Genomic DNA, 18,881 nt, shown 5'->3' with positions numbered 1-18,881 from the left:
ATATATTGTATATATATATGTATATGTATATATTACAGCGCCCTCGTTGTGACCCTCCTTTACCGCACCGCCTTGTTCCTTGCTTTCTACGTTTTTAAGCAGCGCAAAAATTGGGCGCCATGGTTGGGAAAACTCTGATTTTTTTACAAAAGCAAACTTGAACATCAAGATACTGTATGCCAAGCAGCCGCAGCGTGACAGCTAATGCTTGAGAGGATGACCATGTTACTATAGTTTATTATAATGAAGGAAAGTGAGGATACAGCTATTTCATATGGGAGATGAGTGAGGATCTACCGATGCAAGGTTCATATGAGACGGCAAAGCATTACTAACATTAACGTGGCCGACACATTCTGTACATCAGAATGTCAGAAAGTCATCAGATAATCAAGCCAGCAATGTTACATGTTTGTCTGAAAAGGTCTAAAGCAGCAGGTGTCTTACCTCTACCAGCGGGCGATCGGTGGAGAACAGCGGGGACGGACTGGCGGTCCCTCAGGACGAACACACACAGCTGATCGGAGTGTTTATTTCATTATTATCTCATGCATTCATGATCTGTTAAGAGGCTGGTGGTCAGCTGGTCCCAGGTCTGCTGGCTGATAAATCCTACTGCAGCCCAACTCCACGTGACTCCGTTAGCGTTCGCGTTAGCACTAGCAGCTAATATTTACAGATGAAAGATCAGAGAACAGTGTCAGGGCTGGTTGTGAACGCTGGTCTGAAGTCAGTGCAGCAGAGAACCATGCTGACACCGTTGGTGTTGTAAATGCTAATACAAGGCAGCAACCTTCGGTTCTGAAGAGTGGAGCCGATGCGGAAGCATTCTCTCTACTGACCAGCAGGGGGGGACTCCTCTGGTTGTTGTTTACTCTTAATCAAGTAGTTATTTATGACTGCTTTTACTACTTGAGTACTTGTTTTTTGCAAAGTAAAAGTTCTTCACTTGAGTTCAGTTTTATGGCTACTCACCACCACATATGCTTCCTGTGATGAAGGGGCCATGAGTACACTTTTTTTCTGTTTAAAAGGGTCACCAGCCGAAAAGGCTGTAAACCACTGATCCAAACCACTTTATATAGACGTTAAACTGAAAATGAGCACACCTGAAATGTCTGTAAAAATCAATAGAATGATGGACACACCTACAAATATAAAACTACCCAGTATAAAACCGAAAATTCCATTTTAAAAACGCGCTGTACAGATTTAGCATTCCATTCATAAAACATTGATGGACAGTTAAAAGTAAAAGGCTGTATCTTCATCAAACACCATCTGCTCTGACAGTCCAGTGGTCTCAGCTTTACATATGAGGTGATAGCTGTCACAGCAGTGATCTTGCACCTTTTACATGAGACGAAACACACAGCTTAACAGAGCAACCCCCTTAATTGAGACTGAGCAGCACACCAACGGGGCGATACACACCCAGAGAAAAACCTCATCAGCCTGACAGGAGAGTTTCCAGAGGGAAGCGCGTGGGGTTCTGTACCGCTCTGCTTGGTTACCATCGGTACTCCTTCACCATACAACACTACTTTGTCTAGAAGTGTGCTTTACACGAGAGGGGGAAAAAAATCAATACTCCACAACAGCTTAATTTGCAGCATTATGTGAGCTGAATTCACTTCGAGGAATAATCCCAAAGCGCTAACTTGCTAATCAATTGCAATCAATTTGTTGAATGCAGAGGTCTTGTTGACCACGCTAATGAACAAACAGAGGAGGCTTTGAGAGGCTGAAGTAGAAGGGAGCCCGGGGTTGAGGTTAAGACTTACGTTAGTGAACTGAGGGTAAGCAGTCGGATGACTGAACGTGCACAAGTGCATGCACCAGAACTCATTCTGTGCAGATGAAGAGTGCATCCATGAGCTGTGTGGACATTTCACTATATATGGACCAGCCAACCATCAGCATCCCTATAGCCACACTGCAGAACAAGAATCATTTGTTAGCACTAATAGATTTTTGCAAGCTGTAAACACAACATTGACATGTTATTAGATTACAGATAGCTGAAGTCATGATGTCCCATCTCAGTGTGTTCTAATGGGAAGGCGTACACATAGGATATTCTGTTGTCATGATACACAGAGCAGGTGGTGTACAGAGGTAGCAAACTCAGGTTCTGCAGAGTGAAGCCAATGCTGCTGTGTCTTAAAGCTGCATTATCTCTACTGTCCATCAGGGGCGACTCCTCTGGTTGTATAGAAGTCTATGAGAAAAACCACACCTCTGCAGTCCTTATATGATCACTCCCGTTCACAGGTTGCAGAAAAACGAGTTAACGATGGCTAAAAATGCTGAACTCGAAGCTACAAAACCGCCGTCCACTAACCAATGGGTGACATCACAACAATGACTTCCACTTCTTATATACAGTCTGGTCATGTCTGGGTACAGGAAGAGCCGAATGTCTTGAGTCAAAACAACAATGGCAGACCCTAAAGAGGTTAGCATAGCTGCTGTAACAGCATCAGTTATGTCAGAACGGGAGAGTATTTCTTCATTGAAAGAAGAGCAAAGAATGACACTTAAGGCTCTTCTCCACGGAAAAGATGTTAGTGCTCTTCTCCCGACTGGCTTCTGTACAGTTTCCAATGATGACATCTCAGATGGTTCTGTGTAACAAACCGTGTGGCGGGAAGGGTCAGCAGTGAGACTGAACAAGAACAATAAAGTTGCAGGTCTTAAAACTGAAACTATGAGCTGAAAGAGGCTTAAAGACTAAAATAATCTGTAGATTTTGGGGTCAGTTCATCACTACATTTGACCCTTTCATATTAAACATATTAATTTGAACCCATTGTTCTTATACAAATTATAAATTACTGCAGCTTTGATGTAAAACAGACACATATTTATTTTTTCTTAAGAAAAGACTACTTTGAATTAAAACTTCCACAGGAAAGTTATGACCTATTCAGAATAGTAACGTATATCTCCTTGTGTTGTGTAGAATGTTCCATTGCATTGAATGAGTCATACAAATATTGAAATGAAAGCAGCGTATCATATAGTCCATTACTGCACAGTTATAGGGCCGTCAGGTGTATAGCAGGGTTATCTAAAGAGGACCAGATCCACAGCTGGCAGCTACTGATGAATCAATTATCATTGGCAAACACTGTTTGTAATTAGTGTGAAATTAGTGTTGGAGAACAAACGCTGCTGACAACAGTCAATAATATGACAGTACAAAGAGAAATCATTGTGTGACAGCAAACGAAGCAAAGAGCTTCTGTCCTTTATGGAGTTAATTTAAGATTAGTCTCACAATGAAACATTGCATATGGGTTGAACTGATTCATTTTCACTGTGTGTGCAGGTAGCATGGAAGCCCTTCTTCTAAATTTATCGGTATGTTGTTTATTTATCACTATTCTCTGGCAAACCATTATTTTAGTTATTATTTTATTCTTTGGTGTTTTTCTTTTACTTTAGAACAAACAGAGGTCCAGTGAAAAGTCAGGACTCTAACTGAACTCAGAGAAAGAGACTTGCATCCAAAACTGAGCAGATCTACAGCGGCTCCAGAGAAGACAATGCCAACATTGTGTGAGCTGAGCATTTTAATATTACATTACACTACATTACATTACAGTCATTTAGCAGACGCTTTAACCCAAGCGACTTACAATAAGTGTATTCAACATAGGTAAATAAAATACACATGCATAATTCATCATTTGACTATTTAGCTTATTTGTATATCTCCTGCGTTTTTTATGTTCTGATCTAATTTGAAACATCAAACCAAATGATCTAAAAAAAATATGCACTTAATGTTCAATAAACCGCTCGCTCTCATAACAGTAAATGTAGCTGCTATCTGACTTTGTGACCAAGACCTGGTAACCTATGTTCAATGCAAACATCATGTCATTCTATGATCAAACCCAGGATCATTCCACAGGTGTGTCCTCTACCTGAGCCACTCTGTTAAATAAAAGTTGTAATGGTAAATCATGTATTTATTTAAAAGTTACCTTTGTCAAGGATGGTACATTTTTGTCTCAGTTTGTCTGTTTGTTTGTACACACAAAAACAGCTAATCTGTTGTTTAAGCATATAAAGTACAGTTCTTCTTTGTAGCGTCATGTTGTTTTCATATTCCCACTTAAAGCTCACGTTAATGACTTAATAACTGTGGAAATTGGACCATCTGAGGAGACAGTGAATGCACCATTGTCTCAATGGAATTTTTTACAGCCGGGAAAAATATCCTTCAGCAAAATCCATAACTGATACATGAAACTGTCTGAGAAATTTCTATTTAAAATTAGACTCGAATTAAAAGTAAATAACCCCAAACTACATCTTAACTAAAACAAAATAAAAGGACTAAAATATTACTTTAAACCAACTACAATTTTCAGTATGAGACTAAGACTAAAACCAAATTTTAAATTTCTGGTCGATAGACCAGAAGGTGGGTTGTGGTTTGGTTCTTGTTCTTGTTCTTGTTCTTGTTTCTATGTCTAGTCTAGTTAACTCAAACATCTTAAATAAGGGGTTGCTTCATGTTTTGAGAAACAAATTAAGAATATTTGTCCAAACTAACATTGGCACATTTAGAAACTTATTTATTTATATTTTGTATCAGTATATATTGTTATAGTTTAAGCCACCCGGTTGTATACTGAATGAAGTAGTTTCAATTAGCTCCATCTATACCGGCTGCAACATTAAAGTGATGGACACATTAATGCATCAATAATTATAATTAATTTATATGACCATTCTCTATAATGAATACCTCATATTTCAATGTCAATACTTTCGTATGCTTACTTAAGTAAGATTTTGATAGCAGGGCTTTTACTTGGAACAGATAATTCCTACACTGTAGTGTTGCTAGGCCTATTTTTTTGAATATTGTCTGCCATCACTGCTGAAAATGTTCTTGATGTCTTGCTCCGTCTCTCCCGTATGTCTCCCTCTGTCTGCCGTTCTGAAGCTGTCTATGAGTTTGCCTGGATTTCTGACAGATTTCTGACCACTTAACATTTTTTGCTTTTCTTTTTTTTATCTGAAGGCCTATACATGAATGCTCCTAACATCCCCTGTGTTGTCTCAGTGACATAAAACAGCATCTCACACTCAGTGGGTGTGAAGACCTGTGAATGACACATCGATGGCCCATTAAGTGCGAACAAAAAGGACACTGTAGTGCTAATTACAGTGTCTTGGCTCAGCGAGGATCAGAGAACGCTGTCATGGCCTACTGCGTGCAATAACCCACCTTCTCTTCCTCACTCTGAATCACACGGACGCACAGCGGGAGTTTCAGAATGTATTGAAAAAAACATTGATGTCATTTTTTCCCAAAATTCACAACATGTTTTTATCTAATAAAATGTTCCACTTCAATCCATACTTGTTGGCGTTAAGCCTTTCAAAAACATTTTCACTGTAGTCAAATACTGTTTGCTCTGCCAGTTGCCGCACACAGGCAACAAAAGGCAACCTCAATGAAAGCTTTGAATGTCAAAAAAAGAATTAAAATCCAACATATTTTATCGTTATACTGTATTTATGAAAAGGACAACATTTTAACTGTAAACACATCAAATTCATTTTGGCTTAATCATTTTTTTCATTAGAAATTTGTAGTTTTTATTATTTTCCACCAGCCAAATTCTCATGTTTGCCCTATGTGGGGCATTGCTGCTGTATTATAGCGCACTGTTAAGAAAATGATGTGTGTGTTGATAAGGACGTTGGAGAGTGGGGTGTGTGTGTGTGTGTGTGTGTGTGTGTGTGTGTGTGTGTGTGTGTGTGTGTGTGTGTGTGTGTGTGTGTGTGTGTGTGTGTGTGTGTGTGCAGCTAAAGAGATATCCCCTGCATTTCAATGTGATTGCATGACCATATGACCCCAGAGCAAGTGGTTGTCATGTTTTTTTCTGATTATTTTGTCTTTGATCAATATATTGTAGGAGCACCGGGATGAACAAAGTCAGCAAGCGTTTGTCTTTTGGCTGCACACCTCTGTAGCCGTTTCATCCACACTCAACAAACATCCACCTTCACTCTGACCTCACATCACCTTTAACCTTTTTTTTCATTTTAAAATATAGTGGCATCATATCACCCACTGGCATTTAAAGGATTACAATTCTGAAAATGAATGAAAGTTTGTTGTCCCTTGTAATTCTGCAAACGTAGGAAACTTAAAGTTATTTCTTTCTGTTTTGATTAAACATTTCCGGGTTGTCCCGGCCTGTGACAACCGGTCACACCTGGTACCACTCCAGATAAATCAGCTGCTCATGAGCCAGAAACACCATGTTTCTCTTTATCTCATAAAACACTGCGGAGGTTAGGACACAGGAGCTTAGGAAAGGCTTCCTTTAACTCTCGGAGGTGTTTGCAAATGGATGAGAGGTCTCTTTTCCAAGAGGGGCAAGTCAATTCCCTACTTTCATGAGATCAAGATGGCCTCTGGATAACCTGGTCTCCATCTCCCTAACTGCCTCAAAAGCAGACCACAGGTGAACAGGATGAGCCTGTGGAATAAAGGCTTCAAGACACCAAGCACTTTCAGGAGGAATCCCCTATTTCAAGGAAATCTTGCTTTCTCAGCATCATCCACAACCCTGACGCACCTGTGTGAGTCCCACAGCTGCTGCACTGTCCTCTGAAAACTCTAAAAAGGATCCTGAGAATAGCATCGTCAAGGCACTTTGTCACATCATGGTGAAGTGTCCACTGTATCTGCCAGCAAGCGTTTAAGAAAGGGGGCGTCATGGTTTTGTGGCACATAAATGGCGATGGAAAAAGGAGAGCAGTGATCCTGATCAAAAATCATTTTGCACATGGCTCTGCCTGAAATACATGCACTGCTAAGTGCAGCTGGGATGGTGGCAGTGGATGCAGGGAGTATATTTCTTTGCAGCAAAGCCTGGACCCCACCCCTGATCCCATTCATAACTGAGACTCAATGCAGAGAAGTCCTGCTCGTTATCAACATCACTATGTGCGCTTTCCAGATGGCCACCAATAGGAATCCCATCAACGGCAAGAAACCTCCCTACGTCTCCACTGCTTTTGATATGATATCTATTTTTTTCTATCTGGGTGGGGCCCAGGAGGTCCAATTAGTTTCCCAGGTTACCTCACTTTGGTGCATTTAAGAGCAGGCTACAGCAATCTTCAGATGAAAGTGGCTGGATGTATGCTTGCTGAATCCCTCGTATTTCTCTAATGTAGTTTTCCAATTATTAAATCCTTGATTGGTAAAAACTATACTTCTGTCATTCAATGTGCAGAATTTGCAACAGGGGAAGAGAAACCCAGATCTATCTTTGTAGAGGACTCCAGCCACGGTCTCCTGCTGTACCAGCCTGGAGTTTAATGCATGTGCATTCTGGCCAAAGCTAGCCTTGGGAAAAAGAGGGTGGGGGTTTAGACGGTGCGAGGCTGTTAACACCGTGGAGCTTTCCTTTACATAGTGCTTTTCCAAAACAGTCACAATAGGGTTGCAAGGTTTAATAACCAGAAATAAATGCATGGTGATAGTGAGAGAAATAATTGAAACAAAATTTAAATCTTTGTAGAGGAACATTTCAATGCACACATGCAGTCAGCTAACCATAAATGTTACTGTGAACATATTTTCAAACCCCCAAACTGGGACCCTTAAGTGTAGTGTACCACACGTTCATGCACAAGTACAATGCCTATAAAAAGTATTCACCCCCCTTGGATGTTCCCCTTTTGTTGTTTTTATACATGAAATCATGGTCAATATAATTTGGCTTTTTTGACAAGAATTCGCAAAAAAAAAGCTTCTTTCACATCAAAGTGAAAACAGATTTTTACAAACTAATGTCAATTAATTAAAAATATATATAGTCATTGCTGGGTTCTTTACAAAGGAAGAAGTAAACCTCCTGGTGCTCTTTAGAAAAGACTGACTTTGTCTTCAGCATGAAAGCTAACCGTTGGTCTGATGATGTGTACTGAAGCATGTAACCACACATTGATTGATTTGCACACAAAAAGACATATCAGTGTTGAATTGATTGTTTATGTTTTTATAGTGGGTCAGGAAACAATGTTAGACAGAGTGGGACAGAACATGATTAACGTCTGATGTAATTGCTAAAAGCTGAATTATTATCATTTTAATAGTGGTGATAACTGCGGCAATTTGGTAGTGTATGTTGAAAACTTTAAATTTACCACCAGTATTTAAAAAAAATCTAATCTCTCTAAATTATCTAAATCTAAACTAAATTAAAACCACAAAGAGATCCACAAAAAAATCTTTGGAGAGAGACAAACACATACACACACACACACACACACACACACACACACACACACACACACACACACACACACACACACACACACACACACACACACACACACACACAGCCACTAGCTAACCCCTATATTTATAGTAATTCCAACAACCATGAGTTGATGCAAATCACAAGTTTCAATAAATTTATCTACCGCCACCAGTATTTAGACTCAGAATCAGTCACTCAGCCTAAAACCCAACAAGTTACAAGTAAACACAGAACTTTCAATCAGCAGACAGCTGTTTGTGTCGTAGTTTTGTTGCCTAACCTAAGCGTACCTAAAAGCAATTTTGAAAGTTATAGTGTTTAAATGTTGCTATGAAACTTATTTTTGGTTCAGAAATGTCGATATTCAACGTATCAGTGGTTTGCAGAAACATACAATGCCAACATTTTATTCTAGAATAATAATTAAATAAAAAAATATTTTAAATGTACAACAAACTGAGGTGTTAGGAGTGGGAGAAGTTGATAGAAAATTCTGTAGAGCGATGTGATGGCTTTCATAGTCTGACAGCCTCCTGCTCTCAGAGCTGGGTTGATTCAAGGTTCTTCACAACACTTTGAAAAGCCAACATTAAATAAGTTGAGTGTTCCAATTACCCTTGGTGGCTGGTCCATTTCACTGCAGCACACACCAATACTGTATGCGATGCACTGCATGTTGACTAGAAGGATCACAGGTGTAAATGGTCAGCAGTGACTCACTCTGCCTCCCTGTTCTCAAAAACAAGAGTGATGACACAGCCGCACTGTATGTGTGTGTGTGTGTGTGTGTGTGTGTGTGTGTGTGTGTGTGTGTGTGTGTGTGTGTGTGTGTGTGTGTGTGTGTGTGTGTGTGTGTGTGCATGTGTGTGTGTTTCAACTCCTCTTCAACAAACCTACGACTGAGCCCACAGTCTTCAGTTATGTACATTTTGTCTTAATGCTGGTGCGTTTAATGCCTGGTATTTTCCTGTACTGCATCGTGACATATCATAAATGTATGTTATCAACCCACTGGACAGTTTGATAGGTAACATATATTACAGGAAGTACTTAATAATAATAAGCTTGATTTTTACTGCAAAGAAATCCCTATTTATTACTGGTTTTGAAATCTGGAGTGAAAGCTGCATTGAAAATATGGTTGATCATGATTTTAGAAGTAATGTTAGGACATTTTGAGAATAAAATCATAATGTTACTAGAAAATGTTATATATATATATATTTATTATAATTTTTTGCCGAAAACAATAATATTTTGAGAATATGGCCATAGCATTATGAGACACTTTAAGAACCATATGGTTATGTTATGCATAGATAAGGTTGATTGGACTGCATTTGCTCACATTTCCTGACACTTGATACTGTAACCCACGGCAACAATTTCTGGTGTCCACACTGTGTTTCTGCTGAAGCACGCTGATGCTGCCAGCCCTTTTTTCTAGATAGAGTTTAATAATAACGGCTAGAATGTTTCATTCAGTTTCATTACAAATGTCATTTATATTTATCCTAGACAGAAAAAAAGTTAACTAATTTGTAAAAACATATATAAAATAACTATCCACAATTAAAATCCAGTAATCTATTAATGTTAGAGCAATGCAAGTTGTTGCATTTTCTGATTGGATGCACGACGAATCATCTCACCCTGCCAAGGAATCCATTACATCGAACAAAAAGACATTTGTGTGAACCTTTTATTATTGACTTGTGAATTCTTGAGTTATGGCCAAAATGTGTTTTGTGAGGTCATAGTGTAAGAGGGTAAAGAATGAACAGATTTTGCTTCAATAATCAGTTCATCATTGAGTCCAAGTCGACTTTTGTTCCAAGATTGAATAAATTCCATCAAGGCTTTTAAAGTTATCAAGTTTGCAAGAATAATTGCCCAACGTGAGGTCACAGTGACCTTTGACCACCAAATTCTAATCAGGTCATCCTCCAGTTGGAGTTCCACATTTTCCAACTTCCCGATGTGATATGCTGATTAGCAAAACTAATCTGTGAACTTCCATAACTAATATGGAAGTTCCACATGCAATATCTGAAATATCCTTATTCAATTGCATATAAGTTCTGGAAGTCAGCATATTGATTTTTGAAATCGGACTTCCTGGTCTTTCACTTTCTAACATGCTGACTTCCAAAACCGCTATGTTAACTTAAGTTAATTATATTTTATTATTTATTTTGTAAGTTATCACATTCAAGACTAACATACAGAAAATGGAAATTGGTTTATTTTTATTGATTCTAAAAGGTTTTGATATCAGTTTTGGAAGTGGGCATTATGATTTTGTAAATCCCTTTGTAGCCCTAAACCCATTTTTCAACACGCAGTTAACATTGAGAATTCAAAGAACTTTTAGGCAACAAAACTAATTGGTTGGGAAAATATGGTTTGGATTCAAATAAAAAAAGTATGTTTGTTATGTAAATAACGTCATGTTAGCAAGTTAAGTGCATTATGTAAACGACATACGTTTTTGTTTGGTTAGGGGTTAGGGTTTTTGGTTTCACTCCAGTAAGACTAACAGTAGCCTCCTGGGTGAAAGTCCTATGTTTGTTTTCTACAAATCCACCATGGCTGTATTCAAAATTGCATTCTGACATACTGCATACTACAAGCTTAATCAGTATGTACTGCACACAGCCTACTAAATAAACAATTTAAGTATGATTTTTCCAGCAGCCTTTACACTCTGAAGTTTTCTCACGCAAAGGCCTGGCCCTTTTCAAGCCCCCCACACCAGTGGCTCCATCCCTTCTCTGACAGGACGAACAGATTTATTTAGAAAAAATGACCACATATTGGGAACCTCATTACATTACATTACATTACATTACAGTCATTTAGCAGACGCTTTTATCCAAAGCGACTTACAAGAAGTGTATTCAACATAAGTATTCAAGAGAACTACTAGTCACCAGAAGTCATAAGTGCATCTCCTTTCTTAAATAGCATCTAAAAGCATAAACCAGAGCAAAAGTATAGTGCAGAAGCAAATTACTACGAAAACAATAATTGCAACAAACTAATACGAATACAATAAGTGCTACAAACTAATACGAATAGGATAAGTGCAGTAAACGAATACAAATACAATAAGTGCAGCGAACTGATACGAATACAATAAGTGCAACAAACGAATATGAATGCAATAAGTGCTACGAGGAAGGCTCAGGGTAGTACTTCTTGAAGAGGTGAGTTTTCAGCCTGCGCTGAAAGATGGGCAGCGACTCTGCTGTCCTGACGTCGGTGGGGAGTTCATTCCACCACTGAGGGGCCAGGACAGAAAAAAGCTGTGACCGGGTGGATCGGCCGCAGGGACCTCTGAGCGACCTCAATGGTTACTTTCTCACATAAGAACTTTTTAAAATTTAAATAAAGTGACACATTTTTTATCCTGGCTGAAAATCTAACAACACTGATGGCCAGGCGGGTTTCAAGGCACCCCGTCAGCGCCTGTTTCGAAACACTACAAAAACGTTAGAGCACATTTCCATTACGGGTTGGATAAACTGACGTTACACATAGTATGACTAGCATGAGTGGTATGTTAGTATGTGAGTTCAAACACAGCCTACATAAGCTGACTTCTTCCTTTACTCTCGTCATAATTATTACGGCTTCTAGAGGAAGCCCTGCACGTGCTAAACCGACAATAGATCCAGTGATGCAATGATTTTGTAAACAACCTTGAGGAAAGCAGTGATGGTACTAATTTCTTTCCTGAAGCCAGACTGGTACAATGCCAGACTATTATTAGCACTCAGAAACTACTTTAATGGATAATTTGCCAAGTTGGAAATAGGCCTGTCATTTTTAAGTGAAGTGGGGTTCCCCCTTTAGACAGAAAGAGAACATGGGCAGATTCCAAAATGATAGGGAATACATTCTGAGTGAGAGTGAGATTTAAAAAAATGCTCATTTAAGGTTTAACAATAAAATCAGCTGGACCTGCAAGTTTGTTAATGTCCAGTGAAAGAAAAGCTCTGTAAAGTCCATCAACAGAGAAATTAATAAAATAAAAGGGCTGGCCATAAAAAAAAAATAACTAGACCTACAATCAACAGGCATGTCAGAGGATGGTGAAGTGTTTAAAGGCACAGACTGTTTGAGAAGGGAACCAGAGGCAGTGCCATGTTGAGAGAAAGAGTAACTTTTAGCCAGGTCGGCCAGAACCAAGCATTCTCTAGTCCTTTCATTCTAAACCTTCAAGCAGGAGCGTGTTTATCTACAATAAACCAGAACCTATCATAAAACAAGCATCTTCAACATCTACCATGAGATCAATTACTACCAAGTCGTGGTAGAATTTAATAAAAAATAAGATTGATCACCATTTTGGCAGATGTGATTTCACTGAACTGCAGCTGTGATATGAGCTGTGATAACAAAGTGCAATGTGCAAAATACAGGAGCTCTCGGGGGTCCTGAGACCCCTTTAATGACACTTCTGACCACTGAAATCCCCAATAGCATAATTTCTAGGGGTCTGTAAAATCATAGGACAATTATTTGTCACTTGCAATTGTCACTAAAATGTATTTTCAAAGCTTACTAATGTTCAGGAGTTTTCATTATTCCAACTGCACAACATTATTTCAAAAATATGAACTGTGAGTGCGAGAGACGATTTGCCGCCGTTAATGACACTAGCCAGCTAGAGCAGCAACAGGTTAGGTGAAGCAAGCCCGTCTTCAGTTCTGTTTGTTGACCACTTTAGACAAATTTGATCCAGTGCCTTTCATTAGAACCTTGATAGCAAGACAATGTCTCTCCTCTTCTTGTATACTGGGATGGCAATGAGGAGAAGTTTAGTTTAGTATTATAGCACAATTAAAAAGAAACCACAAACATAACACAGATAAATATTGGAAAATGTATAATATCACAGTGAGGGAAGAGGCAAAAAACCCACTGGGCTTATTTCAAGCCCTCACTTATAATATAAAAATGTCATAATATGACAAACGACTGGGACAACAATTTCTCAAATTTGTCCAGTATTGAGGGAGAGCGCTGTATGTGGCAGCCTCTCATTAACATCCACTCCAAGTGCATGTTTTTGCCACTGACAGGCTATGATTGTTGATGTAAGAGATTCTCGCTCAACAGTCTCCACAGTAAAAAGGCGAGTACCGACCGTGCGGTTTGATGTGTTTGTCATGTCTCATGTGCGTCTTGTTGTATTTGGTTATTTATCCTCAGATTTTCCACTTCCTGCTTCAGTGTGTTTCCCGCCAGTGTTTATTGTCTGCCCTGCCTCTAATTAGTTCCGCCCTCATCAGCCCCTGTTCCGAGTGTATTTAACCCTGTGTAGTCTGCACCTTGTCAGGTCGTCTATGTACTTCTGTCTACCGTCTCAGCTTTTTTCCTTGTGTTAGTTTACCCTTTTGGATTTGTTTGCTTTGCTGACTGATCTCCTGTGTACCAAAACCAGCTTTTCAAGTTTTCACTAAACAGATCCACTGTGTGCCACCGGTCGTCACAAGCTCGGTGTAACCTAACAGATTTTCGATGTTACGGCTGAATATTTAGCTGATTCTGACAATCTGCATGAGGTCTTTGAATTCATGGGTTGCTCCACATTTATTTGAGCCGGGGAAAACAGATGAAGAGCCCCTAGAAACTAAGCGCGAACTAGGAGAGAGAGTAAGAGAAAGAGAAAGAGGGGAAACAGGTAGAGGAGGTTGAACGAGCTGCTGACTGGCCGAGAAGCTAGGGAGTCTCAGAATTATCAAGGAATATTGCTGTCACCATGTTGTTTGTTTTCAAAACCAATGAGTGCAGAGTAGGAACGGAGAGACATATACAGCTCTGGTAGAGACCTTTCAATCAGAGTAAGCCCGCCCTAAAGCATACTCTGCTTTATTGTCTATTTGACTCTAATTGGACCATAATTTACTAAATGAACAACATGCTGTATTGAAGAAGAATTGAAACAAAAAAGATTGAGTCCATAAACTCATGTTTAAAATGTTTACAGAGGTAATAAATGAAGAGAGAAGTTTTTTCAATTTAATTTTCTCATAGACTTCCATACAATTGCATTTCTTGCTACTGGCCAGCAGTCGCCCCTGCTGGCCAGTAGCAAGAATGCAAGTTTTAAGACACTTCCACATAGGGCTGCACGATATGGGCAAAATATGATATCCCGATATTTTTTGGCTGAATGGCGATATACGATATATATCTCGATATTTTCGATAGAGTGGGTTAGATGTTTTTTTTTAAGTCAAAAGCCACATGTGAGACGTTGCAAGCACTTTTAATAAAACACAGATCAGTATGACTGCAACATATATCAACATGTGATTTTGTAAAGTCATTTTCACCAGAATGGAACATGGAACTCTGGCTGGCACATGTGCCAAGTGCAAAAAAGGTACATTGAATGAACACATGAACACATGAAGAGAACAGTTTTTATGCTTCTTAACAAAATAAATAAAATCTTTAAATCTCTTTGACAAATTAAGTGGTGCCAACATCTAACATTGTGTGAAATAACAAATATATTAAATAGTTTTAATTAAATGAAAAGGGTTAAGATTTTTCTTCTCCTACAGCTGTGCAAAGAACAAGAATGTAAACAGAACAAAATTACCAACAGAACAGGCCAAAAAACTTTTCTCATTTGCAGTGCTCCTATATTTTACAGGTTTTGTGCAAGGAAAACTAGTCTATCAACCGCCTCAGGCTTCAGGGATGCCCTGTGACAGTTGACAATGTTGCCGCTGCAACTGAAAACCCTTTCAGAAGGGGAACTGGTTGCTGGTGCGCAAAGGTACTTTTTTGCCAGGAGGCTCAGTGCTGGAAAAATATCGGCATGCATCTTCCACCATTGGAGAGGATCTGTGTCGTGGTCGATGATAGCTGACTGTAAGTAGCTTGTAAGCTCACTTTCAATCGCCTCCCTCTGTGTCAGCCTGGTGTTGGTGGCTGTGCTCTGCTTGAAGAAGCTGGCCAGTGACTTCTTCTTTGTGGATGGTGTTGGCATTCCTGGTTCCTCTGGCACAGGGCCAGCCGGGTCCGGCTTACCTCCGCCCAAATCAGCCTGCAAGGCCTCCACCTCCAACACAGCTCTGTGTTTCAGTGCCTCAACTCTTTCACCTGGGATGTATTGGACCCTGAAACGTGGATCCGCAAGTGATGCCATATCCAAAAGGTCACTTGTGTCTGGGTCAGCATACTTGGCATTAAGGTAATCCAAGATTCTGGTCTTGATCGACCTACACAGCTCACTATCATCATCTTCCCATATTAGGAGACTTGAGTTGAAGAGGTGTAGCACAGGCCTGACGTAGGAGAGGGTGACATACTCTTCACCGGAGAGAGCGTCTGTGAAGTCATGAAGGGGCTTCAGGACTTTCTGGACTGCCTGCAGGACCTCTACGTCCTGCCAGTTAAGGACAAGATGTCTCGACTTCTTGTCAGCAAACAGGACTTTGGAGAGGGCTGCCTCTTGCTCCAGGACCCTGCTGATCATCTGCTGTCTCGATCCCCAACGTGTGGCTGACTCTGTGATGAGCTGGTGAGTCGGTAGACCCAGCTGAATCTGCACCTCAGGCAATTCTCTCCTCCGTTTCCAGCTATAGGAAAAGCTGCTGACCATTTTCTTGCACAGCGCAATGCACCTTGTGATGCGGTGATCATCCATGCCATGTCCTGAAATAAAATTGTTAAATATTTTAAATCATTGACTTTTTCATTTAACCTTTTAATTTAAACAATGTCTTAGAAACCTGTTAAGTAGAGTACGCCGTGTTATTTTATTTTGTTTTTGTATTCACTTTTTCAGTTGTGTGTTCGTGTTCTTTAAAAGAAAACATTTAAAATAAAAGTATTTAAAAAATGTAATTCTTCTTTGATTTTTATTATCTAAAAAAGGAAGATCACCTGTGTTTAAGAGGGAGGTGTGTGATTTAGATTTTATGTCAAATTCAAACACCATTTAACTGTGTGAAAAAGTTGTTATGGCAAACAACCGTTTTAAAGCATGCACACATTTTCTCTTCCCTGTAACTATTACTTTGCCATTGTACTCACCAATGGCCAAATGAAGTCGGTGACCAAAGCATTGCATCCTCAGCCATTTTAGCAGTTGGGCCGCTTTAACAACGTTGCTCCCGTTGTCGGTGGTTATGGCCACCAGCCGCTTTTCCTCCAGCTTCCAGCTTGAGAGGGCATCCTGCAGGGCTTCAGCGATGTGCTCTCCGGTGTGATCTTGAGGAAAGTAGCTGGTTTGGAGGCACGCCGACTCCATTCTCCAGTCCTCGATAAAATGAACTGTCAATGACATATACGGCTCGCAGGTCCTACTGGACCACATGTCGGTAGTGACCGCAAAATATTTTACTGTTGCGAGCCGGGCTGTCAGCTTTTGCCTGAGAGTGGTGTACATCTCTGGCAGCACTTCTTCAGAGAAATAGTTTCGATTTGGCAAATTGTACCTTGGGTCCATTGTTCGGAGCAACTTTTTGAAACCATCCTGGGCGACCGTTGCGACCGGGACCATGTCTTTTGCAATGTGGTAGGCTACCGCTTTAGTGATCTCACGCCACTTTGCGGTTTTCTTGTCATATGGCTCACCACGAGTGAAGGATTCTTGCAATAGACATTGTTTTGGGGCAGCCGCAGAAGATGCTTTCGCGGTCGGTGATGCAGCAGCAGCAGCACAGCCACGGAGTTTCACACATTCCTCGTATTGCACTTTGTGCCGCTGCTGCAAATGGTGGAAAAGATTGGTCGTGCTTCCACTTTTGGACGCAACTGTTTTGTTGCATTCCCTACAGATGACCTGCAGCTGCTGCTCATCTTTTTTTTTAAAACCAAACCATTTCCATATGATGGAACCGTTGTTTCTCCTTTTAGAAACAATGTCGTCTCGCTCCGCCGTCTCGTTTTTTTATCGGGATCCTCCATGCTTGATTTGTTGTGAGGGGTCGCGGTCGCGCTCACAGTCTCCCAAGGCAAACACAGACGCTTGAGGCGAAACTGACCATTTTAACGCATATATCGATATAAACGATATTGTCAAATCTTGTATCCCCTTGGAAATTATATCGATATATCGTACATAGCCGATATATCCTGCAGCCCTACTTCCACATCTGCTTCACTCGGCCGAACCGGAGGTTGCCGCCTGATGCAGACGCATCACTGTCCCGGATCAGGCTGGCTAATGTTGTGACGTATGCAAACCCTAAGTCGACAAATGAAGAAAGCTGTAAAGAGTGGCACATGTTGCCCCGCTCCGATTACACAATGGGATCATTTTCCTCAAGCGAGACTACAAAATAACAAAGAGACCAGGTCAAACATAAGGTTTTTGGAAAGTTTTATTTCTCTTCTCAGGGTCCTTTCTAAACAACCCAGCCTTGGATACAAAAACATGGGAAAATAGGTTCCAGGTTGAAATATACCTAACTACCTAATTGTAGTTACCCCATCAGGACTTATTATAATCAGTCAATTTAAATGAACTGCTTCAATCCAGAGACTGTGCTGAAGAATAAAGTATGTGTTAAAGAAAATCATCCGTCTAGCAGAGAACAGTCGAGAACATCAGTTCTCATTTTAATCAGTCCAACAACGCAAAGTGTTCTCAAAATGAACTGCCGAAATCATGAGACTGTGCTGAAGGTTTGTATAAGTGCTTCTCCTCACCCCAGTAGCTCCAATGGCATCCAGCGTCTCACCATGAGCTTTGAAAATCAGAAATAATAGCCTGTGACCCAGGCGACAACCTCCGGTTTTGCCGCGTGAAGCCAATGTGGAAGGGTCTTAAAACTTGCATTCTCTCTACTGTCCAGCAGGGGAGGACTCCTCCGGATGCAAAAACAAGTCTGATTGTATAGAAGTCTATGAGAAAATGACTCTCTCTCACTTCAATACAGCATGATGTTCATTTAGTAAATTATGGTCCATTTAGAGTAAAATAGACCCTAAAGCGGTGTATGATTTAGGGCGGGCTTACTGTGATTGACAGGTCGCTGCCAATACCAGAGCAGTATACCGCATCTCTACATCTCTGCTCTGCATTCCAAATATGGTAACCTCCACTCATTTGTTGCAAAATAAAACAACATTGCGACGGCGAAATCGCCAAACTCAAGGGCTTCAAAACGTCCACAAATCAATGGGAGGCATCACAATGACTACGTCCACCTCCTATATACTGTCTATGGTGTGACCATTTTTGTCTACAAGTAGATGCTCCACAACGTTAATTCAAATTTCAGTCATCGTAATTTTCGACATTAGAGCAGGGAAGTTGATTACCGTCAGTATACACCGGAGGACATAGCTAGTCTGCTCAAGAATACATAGAGATGCAGACATTATTTTTTTCAGATTCCTTAGTATATATCACAGAACCTACAGTATATCTGAGAGCACATTTAGACACACAGTTTACAGTATCTGACACATGTTTTTCTATGCTGCTGCTGTTACTGTAACTGACAATAAAATAACTTAAAGTTGACGCTTGGTGGGAAGCCAACTAGGATGACCAGATTCAACAGGGATGGACTGGCGCATACACATGATCATTAG

This window comes from Anoplopoma fimbria, unplaced genomic scaffold (assembly GCF_027596085.1).
Source record: "Anoplopoma fimbria isolate UVic2021 breed Golden Eagle Sablefish unplaced genomic scaffold, Afim_UVic_2022 Un_contig_13721_pilon_pilon, whole genome shotgun sequence".
Classification (NCBI taxonomy): Eukaryota; Metazoa; Chordata; class Actinopteri; order Perciformes; family Anoplopomatidae; genus Anoplopoma; species Anoplopoma fimbria.
The sequence above is the reverse complement of the archived record's forward strand: the minus strand, read 5'-3'. Positions refer to the sequence as shown.